The sequence below is a fragment of the Bidens hawaiensis genome, unplaced genomic scaffold (genome assembly GCF_021521415.1).
Source record: "Bidens hawaiensis isolate Kalapana, Puna unplaced genomic scaffold, B.hawaiensis_p1.1 tig00006862_1, whole genome shotgun sequence".
Taxonomy (NCBI): domain Eukaryota; kingdom Viridiplantae; phylum Streptophyta; class Magnoliopsida; order Asterales; family Asteraceae; genus Bidens; species Bidens hawaiensis.
In genome coordinates this window covers 56,871-66,192 of record NW_027491468.1, presented here as the reverse complement: position 1 = coordinate 66,192, position 9,322 = coordinate 56,871, and the positions used below count along the sequence as shown (strand labels likewise).

Below are 9,322 nucleotides of genomic sequence, written 5' to 3'. Positions count from 1 at the left end.
GGATAATGGATGTTCTGACATTACCGCGGTGGGATATTCGTACCCTCGCGAGACGTCCATTTATCAATCGTGGGGGTTACCGAACAGCTGAGTGGTTTCACCAACACTTACTGTTCGAGGTCAATCATGGCTTCAAATTCTTCAAGCCCCAGGTCCCAAGACGTAAGCGCATTGACGAGATTGATCCAAGGACCGGCTGGAAGAAACTTGTCTTGAAAGTGAAGCCGCCAAATATGATGAAAAGGTTCCTGTGAAGACAATGCCTCAAGATATTTATCTGTCTTTCAACCGTTGGTACTATAACAATCGTACTGGCGAGGCCGTTATTGTTCGTGGTCGAGGACTGCAGACCGAGCTCATCAAGATAATCGACCCGATGTGGTTGGTTAATTTATCAGAGACAGACAATGATGTGCTACACAGGAAGCAGATTTTGATCGAGCACCAAGAAGATTACGACCTGGCTATGCAATTCCAACGAGTCGTTCGTGTGTGTCATGAACATGGAATTGATAGTTGCAGAGACTGGCAGTCCAAGTGCTTCAAATAAGTTAAAGACAAAGAGCTCAAGACGAGGGGGTGTCTGTTAGTGCACGGTTTTGCGTCTAGAGTCTTTGTATTTATCGTTAACGTTTTTGTTTATTAATTAATGTAATAATTAGTTTATTTAATAGCCAGTTCGCTAAGTTAAAGGCTAGTTCGCTAGGGGATGTTAGCGAACTAGCTAAGTAATGTATTCCCTCCTGATTCGTTAGGGGATGTTAACGAATCAGGGGTGTTTCGCTATGTTAATGTATGTAACGAAAGAGAGGCTGGTTCGCTAGGGGATGTTAGCGAACCAGATCACCTTCTATATATAGTGAACTCCTGTTCACAATTAAAAAATGTTGAGAGTTAATTAACGAATTGTTGTCCAGATCTCTCTCAAGCTTCACCTTAATATTATACATACAATACTACTAATCTATTGATAATATATACACACATACATAACACTGAATCAAGGTTAATTATGAGCTAGATCCGAAAACGTATTGATCGTATAGATACAGATCTGAGATCTGTTAGTTGTAATTGTTATTGATACGGGTTCCAACAGTGAATATTCGTGCAAACCTACAACTAGTTTAAAATATATTTTTGTATGGTTAATTTATTAAGAAAACAGAACTAGAATAGCTAGGAATCACAAATATGAAAAGCAAGGGGTCCCTACACAAACAACACAAAGTATGCTTTAGGTTAATTAAAGGAATGAAGGAGGGGAGGCTAATTCAAGGTTACACTGGGTATGTTTGGTTGGAAGTAATGCAATGAAATGGGAATGGAATGAGAGATGGAATGAAATGAACATGGGAATGAAATGGATCATTACCATTCCTTTGTCTTGTTTGGTTAACCTATGGAATGAAATGAATAATTACTTTATGTTGTTTGGTATCCAAAAAAATTGTAGGAATGAAATAGAAATAATAAAAATATTCCTATCCCAAAATATATTTTTTATAAAAAAAACCGAAATGGCGACAGTGGTGGTGATAGCTCCGGCGACGAAAATTGTGGTGGTAGCGGTTAGGCGGGGTGGTTGCGGTTGTGGGGTGGAGGTAGTAGCATTGGTAGTGATGTCGATAGTAGGGTGGCGACGACGGTGGTGGTCAGGCATCGACATTGGTGGTGGCGGTTATGGTCAGGTAGCGTTGGTGGTAAGGTGGTGGTGGCGGAGGTGGTGGCGACGGTGACGGTGGCGGTCAGGTGGTGGTGGTGATGGCGATGGTAGTGGTGGTGGTTGTTGTTAGGTGGTGGTGATGTTGAGAAAGTGTAGAGTAAGAGAGGAATGGAATGAAAAAAAAAGAAGGGGGGTGGGAAGGAATGGTTTTGATGGAATGTGATTCCATGTATAATGGATGATTCCATTCCATTGAGTAACCAAACACCACTTTCTACATTCCCACGTAATGAATCATTCCACTCCCCCTGTCATTCATGCATACCAAACGCTACCTAACAATGTGTTGAAAATCCCACTTTCTATTTTAGAAAATATGGGAAGTCAAACTTTCTCGACGCACTGATGGCCCTTTTCTTTAACAGAGTATAGTTACATATCACTTAATTTTATATTATAAGTACAAAATGATTACAATAAAGTAACAAGTAAATGAGCAATAAGCTGTGCCGGAATCTCCTTTTGAATAGCAAAGCTAATCCTACTAAAAACGAAGCTTTGGGACCTAGGAGCCGAAGAGGTCCCATGTACGACACGCCGAACCCTACTCCAAAAAGTCACAGCCTCTGGGGTCAGAAATCCAAATGTATCAAAAGCAAATTGGAGAAAGATATGTTGATTTTCTAAACAAGCTTTCTCGTGTTTAACAACTTTGCCCGATTCAACCTTCAACGCAGCCTGACCCACAACAAACTCACGGTACCTGAGCCCAACAAGAGGAGACATTCATGTAAGATCCACACAGACTTGTTTTCCCCCTGCCCACCCGAACACAAGAATATCAGCCGGTCGTAAAGTAGACCTCCCTTCAAGAGGATCCGTGAGAAAGTTAATAGGGGCCTCTTTTTTAACAGAAATCCTTGTCTATTTAAGAACATCACACAAAACATCCTAACCAAATCATGTCTGTATTTAAAACCACATGGTCTCCAAAAGAATCTAAACAACCTTGCAACAAATTGGGCAAGGCTCATCAGTCGAGAACATAGGGATCATTAACCGGTACTTAAGGATAGCCCGATACTCTAAACCCAACATATGTTGGCCCAATCCTTCAATGGGGATGGCCACTAGAAAATCATGAGCCCGAGGAGCCCGAAGGCAATCAAACACCGCATTTTGGTGAGGGGATAGATCAAACTTTACTTCTAAACTCTGGACGATTCCACTAAATAAGGCACTCGCCACAACATGTTGGGCTTTAAGGGGGTGTCCTTATTTGAGAACCCGCTAAGATCAAAATCTGGAAGTGAAGTACGTAAACGATCCATCGCACACATATAATAAGAGTCCAACCCATAAATATCCCAACCCCAGAGAATATGATCTTGCAAACACCACGATTGTGCTCCCGAAGACACAAAAGCATATGTAGATACATTCCTCGGCCAAACATAAACTCAACCCCCCAAAACGGGTTGGAAGTGATGCCAACCTCCATTAACCGAAAGTATAGTTGGATCATCACGGTCATTCATTTTGACGAGTCTTGAGATTGATTAGGTTGTTAGTAAGGTTTCTCAAATTTATAGGAATGGGCTAACCGACACTAGTTTGGCAAGTAAGCTTATTTAGGGTATTTAAGGGTACCATTACTCATTAGTTACTACCTCGCATTCCTCTATGACAACAATCATGTTGGTGTGGATGTTGATTGGGCCCATTATCCAGATGATCGCCGTTTGACTACATTTTATTTTTGTCTTTCATGGCTCCAACCTTATTAGTTGGGGTTCCAAGAAGCAACAAATTGTCTCACATTTTAGTAGTAAGGCCATGTGTCGGAAATTTTAACTTAGAGATCAATTGGATTATCTCACTAATGCATGAGTTACTATTATCTCTGAGGTGTGCGCCTATTCTTCCGTGTGATAATATTGGAGTTGTGTATATGACGGTTGTTTTTGTCTTTTATCACTGCACCAAACATTTCAATAACGATTTGAATTTTATTTGAGGTACGCTTTTAGCTCACTCTTAAGATTGTCATGTTTCTACCACCACCAACTTAATAGACATTTCATCAAAGAGTCGTCATCCATTCGGTTTGACTATCTCATATCTAAGATCAACGTCTATATGACGCTTAAATTAAAAAGGGCGTATATTTTGTATTTTACACTTGCATTATATTGTTGGGTCAAGTTATTTTATAAATGGGAACAAAAATGAGAATAATAAAAATGATTCCTAGCCACACAAAAAACTCCTAAAAAAACTGAAAAAAAAATTAATAAAAAAATCATAACTCGAAATTTAATAAAAAAACGAAAAAAGTAAAAAAAAAACAAAATGTTTCCACCGTCTTTCTCGTTCTAAAAAAAACAAAACAAAAAACACAATGGTGAGTGAAAAAAGTCGTTGTGTCTTTTGTTTATCATTGTGTTTTAGGTTTGTTTTTGTCATTGATTGTGTCTTTTTCCCATGACATCGTGTCATTTTTTTTCTTTATATTGTTTTATAATACTCAACATTGTGCTATATTTTGTTCGACATTGTGTTATTTTGCGATCTATTGTGTCTTTTTAGTTATAGTTGTGTCTTTTGTTCATTTTTGTCATTGTGTCTTGATCTCAACATTGTGTTTTTTCGTCACTTTTTTATTTTTTTTTTGGAACGGGAATGATGGCGGACACATTTTGGTTTTTTAACTTTTTTCGTTTTTTATTTATATTTTAAATTATGATTTTTTATTATTGTTTTTATTTATTTTCATGAGTTTTTTTGTAGGGTCACAAATCCTTCTCACACTTATCATTTTTATCTTCCTTTATATTTTAGCTTTACCCTTACATTGTTTTACCTTCCACATTGATTGGTTTTACATAAATATGAACAAAGAAAATAAACTTATGGGGAATTGTATGTATTTATATGTAAAGTTGTAAACATCATCTACTAATTATTCAACAAAAGATATAAATGATGAAGGAGCCGCCACACTCAACAATACAACCTATGAGTTGGAGCTTATTCAACGAAATTAAAGAAGAGAGAAGCTAATTAAAAGTTCCATTAAGGGTGTGTCACGTAGCATTTAGTGCACATTAGGAAAAATATATCAAACTATTTACTTGCATCAATACTCATAGGACTTACTATAGAGAAAGAATATATGATAGATGTATAACAAAGCATTACCTTCTCCTTGATAAACATAATTTGAAAACTATAAAGATAGAAAAAATTAAAAACAATAAACAATATACATAACATAACGAGCATCTTAGAATGTGACCCAAACACATGTGTTGTAGTCATGTATTACAAAGCTGCATAACAAGAAGACTGTTTGATCAATATATATGATAGATGGTTCCGTAACATATAGTTTAAGTCCATATTATCGAAAAGTTATCTAATAAGTAAGTAAAATTAGATGTACCACTATAAAGACACGTATCACAAAATTATATACCAAAAGGCCTTGTAGCCTAATAGTATGAAAATATATGATAAGGTGAAGACCTCTTAAATAAGAATTCAAGTCTCAGGGTGTAGTATTTGACGTCAAAAAGAGCATAACTATATAAAAATATCTTTTTAATTGAAATCATAGATATATAACATTAAAATCCTGATTCCTGGATATCAATTTATTTAAATAAAAACTATATTTAAAAAAAAAACCAATACCAAAATATTGTGTCACCTGTCAACTAATCAATTTAATTATAATGAGCGGATAGTAGAATGATAAATGAAAGAGTTGGTGTTTCATGTAATATAGGTTTGATTTCTGTCCCTATCATTTTATTTCGGCGGCGTCATATAATGATGGGAGACTAGACGAACATGTGATATTCACTAGCAGCATCCTTGAACTGAACGTATTTTATCTCATCACACCTTCAGTCGAGTGTTCACAGATCTAAGTGTTTTCTTGGAATTAAAAAACGAATATAGCGTAGTATGATATAATGAATTTAACCCATTGAAAAATGTTGTTAAAAAACATCCGTTCAATCATTAATGGGCTGTTATTTGTTTGAAAGTGGGAAGCAACAACTCCCTCATAACCAAGAACAACAACAAGACCAAGACCTGAATCAACTAAATCAAATCAAGAATCTAATGACTAATGATAAAACATGAGGATGAGGATGAGGATGAGGATGAGGATGAGGATGAGGATGAACACCAAATACCTTAAACTCTTCATCTTCCTCTTCCTCCTTAACTCCATCACTCTCATCCTTTACTTCACCTCCCACCCACACCGCCGCCACCACCACCACCACCCATACCCACAACAACAAACCCTGGCCGATCTTACCATCCTACCTCCCATGGCCCTTAACCCCCACCACCCCTTTCCGCTCCTGCGAAGCCTATTTCGGCCACGGCTTCACCCGCCGCGTCGATATCCTAAAGCCCGCTCCTGATTTTCCCGGCTGGTTTAGATGCTTTTACAGAGAGACGTTGCGCAGCTCGGTTTGTGAGGGCGGGCGGGTTCGGATGCATCCGGGGAAGATTAGGATGTCGAGTGGGGGCGAGGTGTTGGAGAGTGTGATTGGGAGATCCGAGGATGAGGAGCTGCCAGAGTTTGAGTTTGGGGCTTTTGATATTGAGGTTGGGCCCAAGGCGTTGAAGGCTCGGGGGGCGAAGATGGCGAGCGAGGGGTTTTTGAATGAGTTTGTGCAGCGAGGGGCGATTGAGAGGCATACGATGAGGGATTTGATCGATTCGGTTCGGTTGGTTGGGGCGGATGAGTTTCAATGCTCTGAGGTTAGGGTTTGGTTATTAATGAAGTGTTGGTTATTAATTGCTAATTATCTGAAATTGATTATTAATTTATAGATCTTAAATTGATTAATAGGTTTCCTTATGTGTAATCTTGAAATAGATTGTGATTTTGAGTGTATCTAAAGTGATGGATCAAATTCGCATGGTTTATGAACTTTCTATATTGGGATATGAGGATTTTCATAATTTGAATATGCAATATGATTTGTGTATACATATTGTAATTCAGTTAGTTATGTTTCCATGTATGATAGATTTCTGATTGAAACTTATAACTCCCATACAAAACAAAACTTACATTTTATTATACAGTCACGAACGTAATAATATTGATTTGAACCTTAGTGATGATAGTGGATTAAGGAGCCAACGCTTTTGATCACTCGTTTCGAGTATGCAAATCTTTTTCACACTATAACCGACTGGTACAGTGCTTATGTGTCATCAAGAGTTACCGGCTTGCCAAACAGACCTCAGTTGGTTTTTGTAGACGGTCATTGCATGGTACGATTCTCAACTTCACTCATTTAGTCATTCTTATATCTATGATTGTGTTTTTAGGGTTGTAAACAAGACAATCAACTCAAGATCGGCTTGCTAAAAGCTCGAATCGAGCAAGCCTATATGTATTTATGCTTGTTTATTGAAAGAGCCCAAGCTCGAGGTTTACTTATTGAGCTTGAGCTAGCTCACGAGCCTATTATTGTTTATGTAATTGAGCCAAGGCGCTCGTGAGCTAAATAAGTTTTGCTTGCTAAAAGCTCGAATTGAGCCGAGCTTAAATGAGCTCAAGCCTAAATATAAGCTTCTTTAATAAACGAACCGGAGTCCAAGCCTAGTTTATCAAGTTAGTCACGAGCCTAAACGTGTTTATTATTAATGTAATTTTTATTTATATATTAAATGTATTTATGTAATAATTTTATATATCATGTATAAAATTTTGATAAAATTAACTAAATAGTATATATTATGTTAAACATAAATTTATAATTAATTATAATAATTATAAATGTATATAGAATAATTAATAAACAATAAACAAGCTAGGCGCGAGCTTTGGTAAGTTAACAAGCCGTGCTCGAACATAGTCGGGCTCAGGCTTGGCTCATTTACGCCAATATTTGTTACACATTTTGATGTCATTATATGTATTTCAGACACAATTAGAAGAAACATGGAAAGCTGTATTCTCGGGTTTAAGATACGCCAAAAACTTCAGCGGGCCAGTTTGCTTCCGTCACGCTATCCTCTCACCATTGGGCTATGAAACCGCCATGTTCCGCGGTCTATCCGAAGACATCGATTGTTATGGGGCTTTGGCCCATGATCTGTGGCAAAAACCCGATAATAAAAAAACTGCCCGAATCTCAGAATTTGGTGAAATGATAAGATCCGCCTTTTCACTTCCGTTACACCCACAACACCACGCCTCAAAATCCAGGCCCCGCTACCACAACGTATTATTTGACAGACGTGAAGATTACCTGGCCCACCCCCGCCATGCTGGGAAGGTGCAATCACGACTCAGCAACGAACAACAAGTGTTTGACTCGTTAAAGAACTGGTCAATGGGTCATACTGAGTGCAAAGTCAATTTGGTCAATGGGCTTTTTGCGCATATGTCTATGAAAGAACAAGTGAGGGCTATCCAAGATGCTTCTGTTATTGTGGGGGCCCACGGGGCGGGGTTGACGCACATAGTGTCGGCAACACCCGAAACCGAAATATTAGAGATTGTTTCTAGCGAGTATCGAAGGCCGCATTTTGAACTTATCTCTAAATGGAAAGGATTAAAATATCACCCGATTTATTTAAGTGGGTCCCACGCTAACCCCTCGGTGGTTATCGGCAAGCTAAGGGACATTTTGAAGAACATAGGATGCTGATTGTTGATTGTATTATGAGGTTAGATAATTTGTTTTATATAATCTGGGTTTGTTGGGCAATTTGGTTCGAAAGATGGCACAATTGGCTGTGGATGAACAGGTCTGGTTGGGTCGGGTCGGGTCACAGTACGGGACATATATATACACGGGTACCACACATTGACATGATTGAACATAGTTGTAAACATGTGTAGACCCTTGAATTTTGATTCTGACATTTTGGTATTTTCTTATGAAGTTGTTTTCAGCTGAGGTTGTTATTTGTTTGTGTGCATGATTGATTTTGTGAAATTGAGAAGTTGTAGTCTACTTGCACTTGTAATCAAATTCATAGGTAACAGTTTTAGGTTTGAATTATGTTGTTAATTTGTTGGCCATAATCTTTATATGGAAAGTGATATACCCTTATTAGGTTATCGAAAGCGATCAGTATTAGGGATGACAATGATAAGGTGTGACGATCACAATCACACGCTGTTATAAATTCTTGTCTCAACATTTATTACCTGTTAAGTATTGGTACATCTATTAGCACCGGTAATTGCTCAAGTATATTTCTCACTATTTTAATTTTTATGTAGTAAGTTAGAAATATGAAAACTAAAAACTAGCCAACTTGGTGATTTAGCATATATTTTTAATCCTCTTAAGGACAAAGACAAATAAAATGATAATGTTTACGGGTTTGGTCCAAGTAAACGGGGTATGTTTCACCTAATCGAGTAGGGTATCACCTAATGTAACCGGTGAAAAAATTTAAAACTAATCCCAAAACCGATCTTGCAATTGAAGACCTGTCCTGAATATTTTGGGCTATGTTTTTGCTTGCCAAGTTCCTGTTAATTTGCTGGTAATCAAAATGAGAGTAATTTGATGTTCAAGTGTGGAACTTAAATGAGGATAACTTTTATTACTTTTTTAAATAATAAATAAATCATTGTTTAAACAACTAAGTACTTAA

General features: G+C 37.5%; 1 pseudogene across 1 annotated transcript; it reads left to right on the top strand.

Moving 5' to 3' along the window:
* The first annotated feature begins 5,847 nt into the window (after nucleotides 1-5,847).
* Nucleotides 5,848-8,468, top strand: LOC143633696 (beta-1,2-xylosyltransferase-like; annotated as a pseudogene). The gene is made up of 3 exons (XR_013153711.1): nucleotides 5,848-6,454; nucleotides 6,827-6,976; nucleotides 7,633-8,468. The product of XR_013153711.1 is annotated as a beta-1,2-xylosyltransferase-like (transcript).
* The last annotated feature ends 854 nt before the right edge of the window (nucleotides 8,469-9,322 follow it).